Raw genomic sequence first — 9,908 nt, 5'->3', positions numbered from 1 at the left:
TTAATAATTCATTGAGTTACATTTTTATTTGTTATGCACTTTTATATATGTATTTTATTGTTCAAAAAGTTTACTTTAAAAACTCTCATATGCTAATAGTTTCCAAAATGTCCTTTTTTTTCCTTCTCCTGCTGTTTGTAGAACACGTCCCAAACTCCTGCAGTTGACTCCAGAAGCATGTGAAGTTATTAACACACAAGATATGAAGGAAATAAAAACATTGCTCATATAGATTATGGCACAAACATCTGAAGTTTGATGGCCATTTCTTCTACAAGCGTATTGAAATAATGGATATATCACCAAAAGAGTAAAACAGAACATCACAGCTAGGCTCATATCTAAGATATGAACATCTCTGTGAACCTAAACTAAATAGAAACAGAATTATATGTGGGTCCTGAAGCTACAGACCTGCTGATATCGGTGTCCAGAAGCAGATAATGAACTGCCACAGTTTAGCTATTGTGGGTTAAAATGAATCAATTTTCTCTGTGTGGTTTTGGGAAATAGGGCCATGTTTAATGTTTTAATTCAAAGGCTTGGTTGCAGCTTTCTCCATACATGCAAAGAATCTCAAAGAATAGATTTGACCACTAGAAAGGGCTCTACCTTTATCAAAAGCTGCGACCCTAGAGAGATACCAGGATAAGGGGGAAAAGAGTCAATCACCTACCGGTTCTATAATTAGATCTGCCATATTCCCGTGGGACAGTAATACCCAAGTATAATTATTAGAGCTGTTTCTGACTCAGGAAACTAGAGACCTGGAAAGAGATAATCACAAAACATTTGGACAGTTAAAGTTGATCATTAAGGGAGGGAGGGACAAAAAACTATCTTTTGCTCAAAATGAGCCTGCAATACACATTTCCACAAAAAAAATAAAGCCCTGCTGTTTGAGACAGCCAATAAAATCAACACTCTGAATAATTATTTATTCCATATACAATTTATTTTATGCTAAATATCTTGAAGATATTAAGTGTTTTGAGATATTAAATGTTTGAGATATTAAATGCTTAAGATATTAAACATTTGAAAATGTTTAGCAATATAAAGGTAAAATTTCTTTAAAAAAGTGTTATGAAACAAAATCAGGCATAAGTGGGGAAAGGTCAGGTATCTACTAAAATAATTAGGAATCTTAGATATAGAAATATAGTCACTTAAATGGAAAGTGAGTAAGTGAATATACTCTATAGTAAATGAAGTCAGAGGACAGATTATTGAACTAAGAATATACAATAGAGGGAGGTACAAACTATTGAGTGTAAGATAGGCCCAAGGATCTATTGTACAACATGGGGAATACAGGCAATAATTGTGTAATAACTGTAAGTGGACAGTAACTTTTAACAATTGTGTAAAAATTAAAAAGGTATACAATGGAGAAATCCACCCAGAATACTGCATAGAGAATGAAAAGAAGTGTAATTAAGAGACCTGGGTAGATTGAAAGATTCCAAAATCCATTCAAAATGTTGGCAAAAGAAGAGAATGCACTAACTATATTTGAGATAATTTTCCATATTTGAAGATAATAATTACTTTTTAGATTGAAAATGTGCCCTGAATACAAAGTCAGTTTAATTAACAAAATACAAATGAATGTTCACTTAGACAGTGTAGTGAAACGTTCTATCATCAAAGATAAAGAAACTATTTTACTATCTATAAAAAAATAAGATTGCTTTACAATAAAAAATATATGTGACTGATAGAAAGTGACTTCTCATTAATAATAATAGAGGCCAGTAAACAATGCCACAATATTTTAAAATTCAAAGGCAGGGTGGGAGTGAGACTGTCAAAAAATAATTTTGTAGGCAGCCTCAGTAATTTTAGGAGTGAAAGCAAAATAAAGACATTCTCAAATATGTAAAGACATTTATAACACAGAGACCTTCACTAAAAACTATTAAAGGAGAAAAAATTGAATATAGAGATATGCGATTGGAGTACAAAAATATAATGTATACAGAAATTGACAAAATATTTTGGTAAATAGAATTAAATATTGACTAAACCAATATTAACATTTTAATGGATTCTTTTTAAAAAGTTAAAATTAAAATAAAATAGGGGAAGAGGGCATACTTAAAAGTATTGCTTTCATTTACCATTGTACTTAAAATTATAAACAAAGCAATAGTACAAGAAGAGGTGATTCATATAGAGAAACTGGAAAAAAATGAGAGAAGTTTCTTTTTAATAACAGAAATATTATTGTCTATACCAAAAATGTAAGAGAAGAAACTTCAAATCAATGAAATTGTCTGACATACAAAATCAAGAGCATTCTAGATCATCAATAAAAACAATCTAGTGAATGTAATAAAAGTAGATAATTTTAGTCACAGTAGAAGTCAACATTATAATGTACTTAGATATAAAAATGAAACAAACTGATATATAAACAAAATAACACAGAAAATATATTAGGTCCGTTGGTGTATTATATTAGTGACTCCAATGCTTTGCACCTCCCTGTTCTTTGCCAGGTGGCTTTGTGTTTCCCTCCCTTAAAGGAATAGTGTCCACTTTCACACCCTTTTGATTCTCAGCTTAGCCATTAAGACTTGCTTTAGTCAATAGGATGAGGCAGAAATGACAGTATGCTGGTTCTAAACTTATGTTTCAAGAGGATTTGCATGTTTCTGGTTCTCTTTTGAATGTCTGCTTTTATCATTGGAAGAACATGACTAGGCTAGCTTGCTGGTTCCCAGAATGAGGATAAAGTACACGTCAAGCAGATGCTCCAGCTAAGCAGAACCCCAGGTGTGCATTATATAAATATACATCAATTTGTTTATCCTTTCACTGGTTGATAGACATTTGGGTATGTTCATTCCCTACACCCCACCCCGGGGCAGTGTTTTTCACTATTAGGACTATAGGTTCTTGTGTACAAGTTTTCGTGTGGATATATTTTCCAAAGTATCTCATTTGGGTTTTAATTATCGTTTTCCTCATGGCTTAAGGTGTTGAGCACATTTTGCGTATTGTTTTTGTGAAGTGTGTATGAACATTTTGCTTATTTTTACTGGGTTGCTTGGCTTCTCTTTAGATAGTTATAAGCTTTCTTTAAGCCTGTGTAAGATACACAGATTCTGAATATTTTCTTACAGTCTTTCATTTGTCTTTAAATTGTCTTAATGGTTTCTTTCAAAGAGTAAGAAATATTAGTCTTCATGAAATATCCAAATCAGTTTCTTTTATAGTTTCTGCTTTTTTGTGTACTTCTGAAAAAGTTTGGCTTCTCCACAGGTCATGATTTTATTGTATATTTTCTTCTAGAAAGTTTATAATTTTACCTGCTACCTTTAGATCCAAATATGTTCTGCTTGGATTGTCTCTTCCTGTGCCTCCACTCAAAGTTGCTTCCAGAAAAAGAGCTGGAGCTACTATAGGGCTCATGTTATTTGTTTCACTTTTCTCAGGGATCACAGACCTGTGCTGGTTGTTGTCTAAGGTCTATAAGCACATTCGTCAAATATTCTAACATTTTCAAGAGAGTGTAAGCCTGGATCTTATTACTCCATCATGATTCGAAGTGGAAGTCTACATATATTTTTCAATGTATCTTTCTCACTTGCCTCTGCTTAATAATTATGTAGTTCTTTTAATACCCTTTTTCCCCATTGTGAAATATCATCATAAGAATGATGTATTCTTCTCAAATAATAACACAGATAGTCCAATAAATTGTGTTCTTATTAGTTTTTTTTATGGCATTCAATGATACAACAAATAATAATAAAATCAGTGTTCCTTTGGGACATATTTATGAATTATTAAGAATATTTGTTGACACCCCATGGAGCAAAGTAGGTCTGTAAGTCCTCCTATAACTTAATCTCATCTAATTTTTTTTCTCAATACACTGTGTGTAATCAGTTGCCACTAGGATTTCTCACTGACTCTATTCCCCTAATAATAACATTAACTCATATTATTTCTGTCTTTGGATGAAATCATAGCACTTTACATTTGTATTCAACTCTAAGTCATCCATCCAGGTGGCATACCATTTCAACTGTCTTTACATATGGTATTTAAATTAAACCTCACCAAAAAAAAAAAAGAAGAAATCCTATAAGGTACATAATAGTGACTACCGTGCAAATGAAGACAAGAATTTTAGAGGTTAAGTGACTTGCTCAAGTTCACAGAGTTATTCAGTAACTGATGTAGAATTTATACAAAGGATTCTAATTCCAAATCTTTACCCATAACAATTTAAAAGGGGGCTTTTATGTAAAACAGATCTAATTTAAAATGCCTCCTCTGCCACTCAGTAGACATATGACCCTGAACAAAATAATGTATTTAAGTCACAGTTTCCACTTATGCAAAAAAGGCAATAATATTATTAGCCTTGCAGGGTTATTTTAAGGATTAAATAAAGTAACTTTAATGGGAGTGTCTAGTAATTTTTCTGGCACACTACAGGCAGCTGATAAAAATACCGTTGTGCTGGAAATCTATTTGTTTCTCAAGTCTACTTTTTCCTCTTTTGCTCTTAACTCTGGAAGCCTGATGTCTCTTAAAGAACCAAAACTAAAATCAAACTGAACAAACAAACAAAAAAATAAACCCCAGTTCTTGAGTTAGGGATGTCGTAAATCTTTAAGAGATTAGAGAGAGACAGGCAAGTGAGCCTGGATATTTATTCCATTCCCTTGTTTCTCTTAGTGGAGCTATCACTATCCTTCAGAGTAGGTTCTTACAGACTTTCTCCTCTGTTCCAAGAACCTCTTAGCAATTTCTTGTTTCCCTGGGTTCCTGCACTATCCCCATGGGTTTCCATTCATATTATTCACTCATTTGTAATTAGCCCCTTTATAAATAAACCTTTTGGAGTTGTTCTGATTTGGGGGCTCCACCTGTTTCCTATTGGGCTCAAAACTGACATGTTTCTTTTCTATTTATTATACTACATTTCCTTCATGTATCAAAGTTTTGAATAAATTTATATCATGACAATTAATTTAGTATTCAGATTCCTTACTTGTAAAATTAGGAGTGATTAAAATTCTAGTTACAAGAATTATAATGAGGACCAAAAGATAATGTATGTGAAATAATGTTTTCCTATTAAAAAATTAGAGTAATTTTATCTTTTAGTAAGTCTAACACACCGTCTTACTAATGATTTATAATTTTGCATACTTATATGTGTGTGCAGCTTACACACGCCTATATGTATATACACCCATGTATTTATACATACATGTATGTATGTGTATACCTATCTAATTATTGAAAGAGAGACAGAGAGATTGAGAGAGAGAGAGAGAGAGAAAGAAAATTCTTTGGAGACTGTCCTAAAAACTATCTTTAGTCAAATTGTTTAGTGAGGTTAGTTAACTTTGGAAATTAGTCATGGCTTTTCTTTTATTCTTAAGATAAGAAAAACAAAAGCAAGGAAAGCATACCATTCCTATATCCTCATTTCAATATGAAATCATGGAAAAGGCTGGTGATTTATTTTTAAAAAATAAATTAGCTTAACGTCTTCAGCTATGACTAAAGTAATACAAATTAATTGTACATGTTTTGGTTTTTATTTGATGTTATAAAATATTGTAGCTTATCCTTTATCGTTAAAATATGCTAGAGAAATCTATTATTATGACACATTAGAAGTGAGTCCTTTGTTTTCATTTTTTGATGAAACATTCAATCAATTGCCATTTGTTTAAAGTTTGCTGTCATTTGTAGGAGATGCGCGCCCTCTTCTGGTCCTTCTAATAAAACCATTGCTCAAATCATGTTACCTCCAGCTGATTCATTTTCCCTTTATTTTCTAATTAGTTTCCTTTTGCAGTCAGACGTATTTAATGAAATTTTGTGCATTTTGCTCTGTTTTATTTTTTGCCACAGCAACATAAGAGATGGCCACTACTTCTAAACAATTTCCATTTCTTAATCTTATTAATCTTTCTCTAAGGCACAGTATAAAAGGTTGTCTCTAATATTTTTATTCCTTGCCTTAGTAAAACGTGTTTCAATTATCAGATTCTGAGCAAGAATCTAATATTTTCTTTCAACTAGTTTGAAAGGAAAGAAAAGAATGAAGGATGGCAAAGAAGGGAAGTTTGCTAAATTTAGCAACTCAGGGTAGTTTTATATATAGTAGGAGGATATGTATATATATATATTAATGATATAATAGGAGGATACTAAGAACATGCCTTCTCTCCATCTCTGTCTCTCTGTCTGTTTCCCTCTCTCTGTCACACACAAACATACACCCCGATCAGATGCCTAAAAGTACTTAATTATTTTTGACCACTGATTTGTTCACCTATTTAGCTCTGAATGGTTTGTGTCCATGATAAACCTGAGCACATATTCCTGCATTGGCACTTAAAGAAAAATGAGAAAAACACAAACAAAAAGCAAACAAAGAAAAATATAGGCTGAGAGAATAATATTTTTAAAAATAAGGAAACATTTTACTTCTCTTGTCACTTTTAGAATAGCCTTTGGAGTTGATCAACAGTCAAGAATCACAGCCAGTTTTGACATGATTGGAATGTGCTGTCAAAACATTGCAGGAGTCAGGAACTACAACTTCAGCCAGATATCTTTTGAGCACATGCATTCCACATGGGAGGCTCACTTTATTTTAATGTTTAATCAGCAGGTCAAGCCAGAAAACAAATGGAATTTCCACCTTGTGGAATTTAGATTGTTAAATCAATAGTGTCTCTTTCTATGCAAGTAAAATTATCTTTCAATTCAGCATAGAAAACATTGCTGCACTAATTCTGCCCAACAGAATTATCTCCTACAACAGTCAAGAGCATCAGATTTTTGTTCATTTCTACTTTTCTTGTCGCTCATGTAAACAAAATACTAGTGCTAGCAGAACCTATACAGGCAAGAGGGAAGAGAGGGATTTATCTGCTACAAAATTTTAGGCAATTCTAGGTTAAAAATTCCATTTTTAATTGAAAAATAAAAACTACAATTTGGGTATTTTTCCCTCACCAGTATTCTTAGATATCTGGGTAGAGCCAATACTGATGAAATCATTAAATACTGATTGATTCTTTCAGACTAAAGAATTGCGATATTCACCTTGATAACTCAGATCTAAAGGGAGGGATTTTCAGAAACAGAACTGGGATTACCTTGTTTGAGTTCCACTACAAACCAAGATTGTAAATGGGTCTTGTTTCCTTCATTTTATTTAGGAGAAAAGCATTGCTGAAAGTCACTGCATATGAAATGAGAATGAACCTTCAATATTTTAATGAATCATTTAAGATAAAACGTCCTGAATTGCTTAGACTTTTTAAAAAATTGGCTATGAAAATCAGAAATAAGAGCAGCGATAGATGGCACTAGAAGATCATAAGTCTCAGAGGCAAATCCGTGATTTTCATTTTGTCCTTCGATCCCCATAATACACGTGACCGGAGGACTGTCAGGGAGTTGGGGGGCAGAGGGGGCAAAGGGTGATGGCGGGAGAATCACAGCTGCCTTGGTAGGGATACTAATTCCTTTGCTTATTTTTCCCGGAAGGAATCCTGGAATGTGTTGGAGAGGCGGGGAGCAAATGGCCAATTACTACAGAGATTCTGCTCAAGGCACAACATTAACTGTCCCATTTCATTCCAAGCAAAAATATTGTAGGTAAAGGAAGTTCTCCCTTGACTTTTATCAGGGTTTCTGCTGTTTCATTAGCGGCTGCTGCTAATTGAGGTAGTGCTGTTTAGAGAAAGCTCCATAAATGTGTTTGCCATGAAAATACTTATTACCTTTTTTCATAGGCAAATCACCCATAATCACTTAAAATACACATTTTTCTATTTTTTCTCAACAAAGCTGACACAAAGACATTAAAGCATTTTTTTCTTTCTTTCTTTAAACCTGAAATAGAGTCTAGTCTACAGAAACGGATTTATTTTATTGATTTTTATTTTGTAAACCCTTCAAGGCTGAGCCCTGCCTGCTCAAAACTTGCCTTGCCCAGCTTGAGGAGCCCACGGCCATGACTCATCTGTAACAGTTGCAGCTTTTGAAGCACATTCCAGCCCTGCTTTTTCCCACAGCTCTCCTAATCCTCTTCACATGAGCCAGCCTTTAAATCCAACAGTGATGGTTCTGACATTTTTTTCAAGGCTATAAAAACTACTTCTAGGTCCAGAAGTGGGGAATGATAAGTGGATGTTTGGAGAAAAATCAGTGGTTATTGTTTCTCCTTCTAGCTAGTTAGCAACTAAGAAGGATATTTTTTTAAAATTTCAGCATTTTTAATGCTTAAATGTTCTTTAATGTTTAAAATGATTTTTAATGTTTAAAAATCATCAGTGTCTAAAGATAAATTTTTATTACATCTGGAATCAGAGAATACTTTTTTAATGTTTAGTGGCTCAGAGAAATAGTGTAGAATATTTCAGCTTTATTTTCTCACTAATAGAATTTATGTGTGTTCTCTTATTTTATTTTTTCTCTTCCTTTACCAGTGACCAAGAACTGATCTAACATGTTAGGTCACGTGTGTAACACATGCGATGTTAAAGAATTTCTATCACCAGGGATCGTACATGGATCATTATCACAGAGATCATAGGTGTGAACTGGAAGCATCTTTCTCTTTTTCTTTCTTCCCTGCCTCCCTCCCTCCCTTCCTCTCTCTTTTTTCTTTCTTTTCTCTCTTCTTTCCTCCCTTCCTCTCTCCTTCTTCTCTCTCTCCCTCCCTCCCTCCCCTTTCTTTCTTTCCTTTCTCTTTTTCTCTTTCTTTCTCATATAGAGTTCATAAGCATTTTGAATTCTTATTCTGTTCTTGAAGATTTTCCCACACATCGTGTCTTCTAAATTTCCTAATTATATCTCTATATAGAGAGAAAATAATCCACGTTTGAGACAAACAGGAAATTAGGATGTTTTCTGCCTATTTTCCAAGTTGCTTTGTTTAGGAACAAGTGTATAAGGATAGTATTATATAAAACATCATAATTGAGATGGATTCTCCTTAGCACATCAAATGAAATTAATTATGCTTTAACCTGTGAAGTGACTGAGCGAAACTAAAATATCGATTTGAGTTATCATTTCTGTGTTAATTTTAGTGGTCTGCCTCTGGACTTTCACTGTACACAGCAACATTAACTGAGATTTTCTCCACAGATGGATGCAGGGACCAGCTTCCCTGTTGATAATTTTTCTAGTCTAATGACTATGGAATTTAAAGTTTTAAATCTCACTTTTTCATGTAATAGAATTATGTGGACAGAGGCTAGTTAAGGTTTAAACTAGTAGCTGTAGAAAAAGTGAGCTGTGCAAAAGAGATGTAGAGACATTAGGCTACTTTTGAAGGAATAAAGAAAGGATACTATGATAATCCCTTTCCATGTCTATAATAAAATTCTGACATCTTCTTTCCTAGGTTACTCCAGGAAAATCATGGTTTTTTAATAGCAGTAGCCAGAGGCTTCTTAGTAACACTCAGTAAATCCTGAGGACAACTTTTCCTTACGTTCAATTAGATTTCCCCTTAAAGTATCTTATGTATTAGAAGAGATTTTTAAAAATATTAACCCATCTAGTAAAGGAACTCGAAAGATTCCTGATACTATTTATAGGCTCAGATCCAGAAAGTTTTAAGGATACTATAATAAAGCTGTATCCCAGGACAGATTTAGTGGCGTACGGCAGTAATTGTCAAGATTTCTACTTCTTATTCACACACTTTTTTTGGGGGGGTGGTCCCTGTGTGCCATATCTTACTCATGCCAGTAAACATATTAGAGGCAAGTGTAATTATTGAGACCCTCCTGTCACCAAGAAAAATTATCTATCATCAAGACAAGGTAACAAACCTCAATTCAAATTCTTCCCTGCTCTATCTATGAAACACATTCCTTATCATATCTCACTCTGAAAAATAA

Source organism: Phocoena sinus, chromosome 5 (genome assembly GCF_008692025.1).
Source record: "Phocoena sinus isolate mPhoSin1 chromosome 5, mPhoSin1.pri, whole genome shotgun sequence".
NCBI classification, from domain to species: domain Eukaryota; kingdom Metazoa; phylum Chordata; class Mammalia; order Artiodactyla; family Phocoenidae; genus Phocoena; species Phocoena sinus.
The sequence above is the reverse complement of the archived record's forward strand: the minus strand, read 5'-3'. Positions refer to the sequence as shown.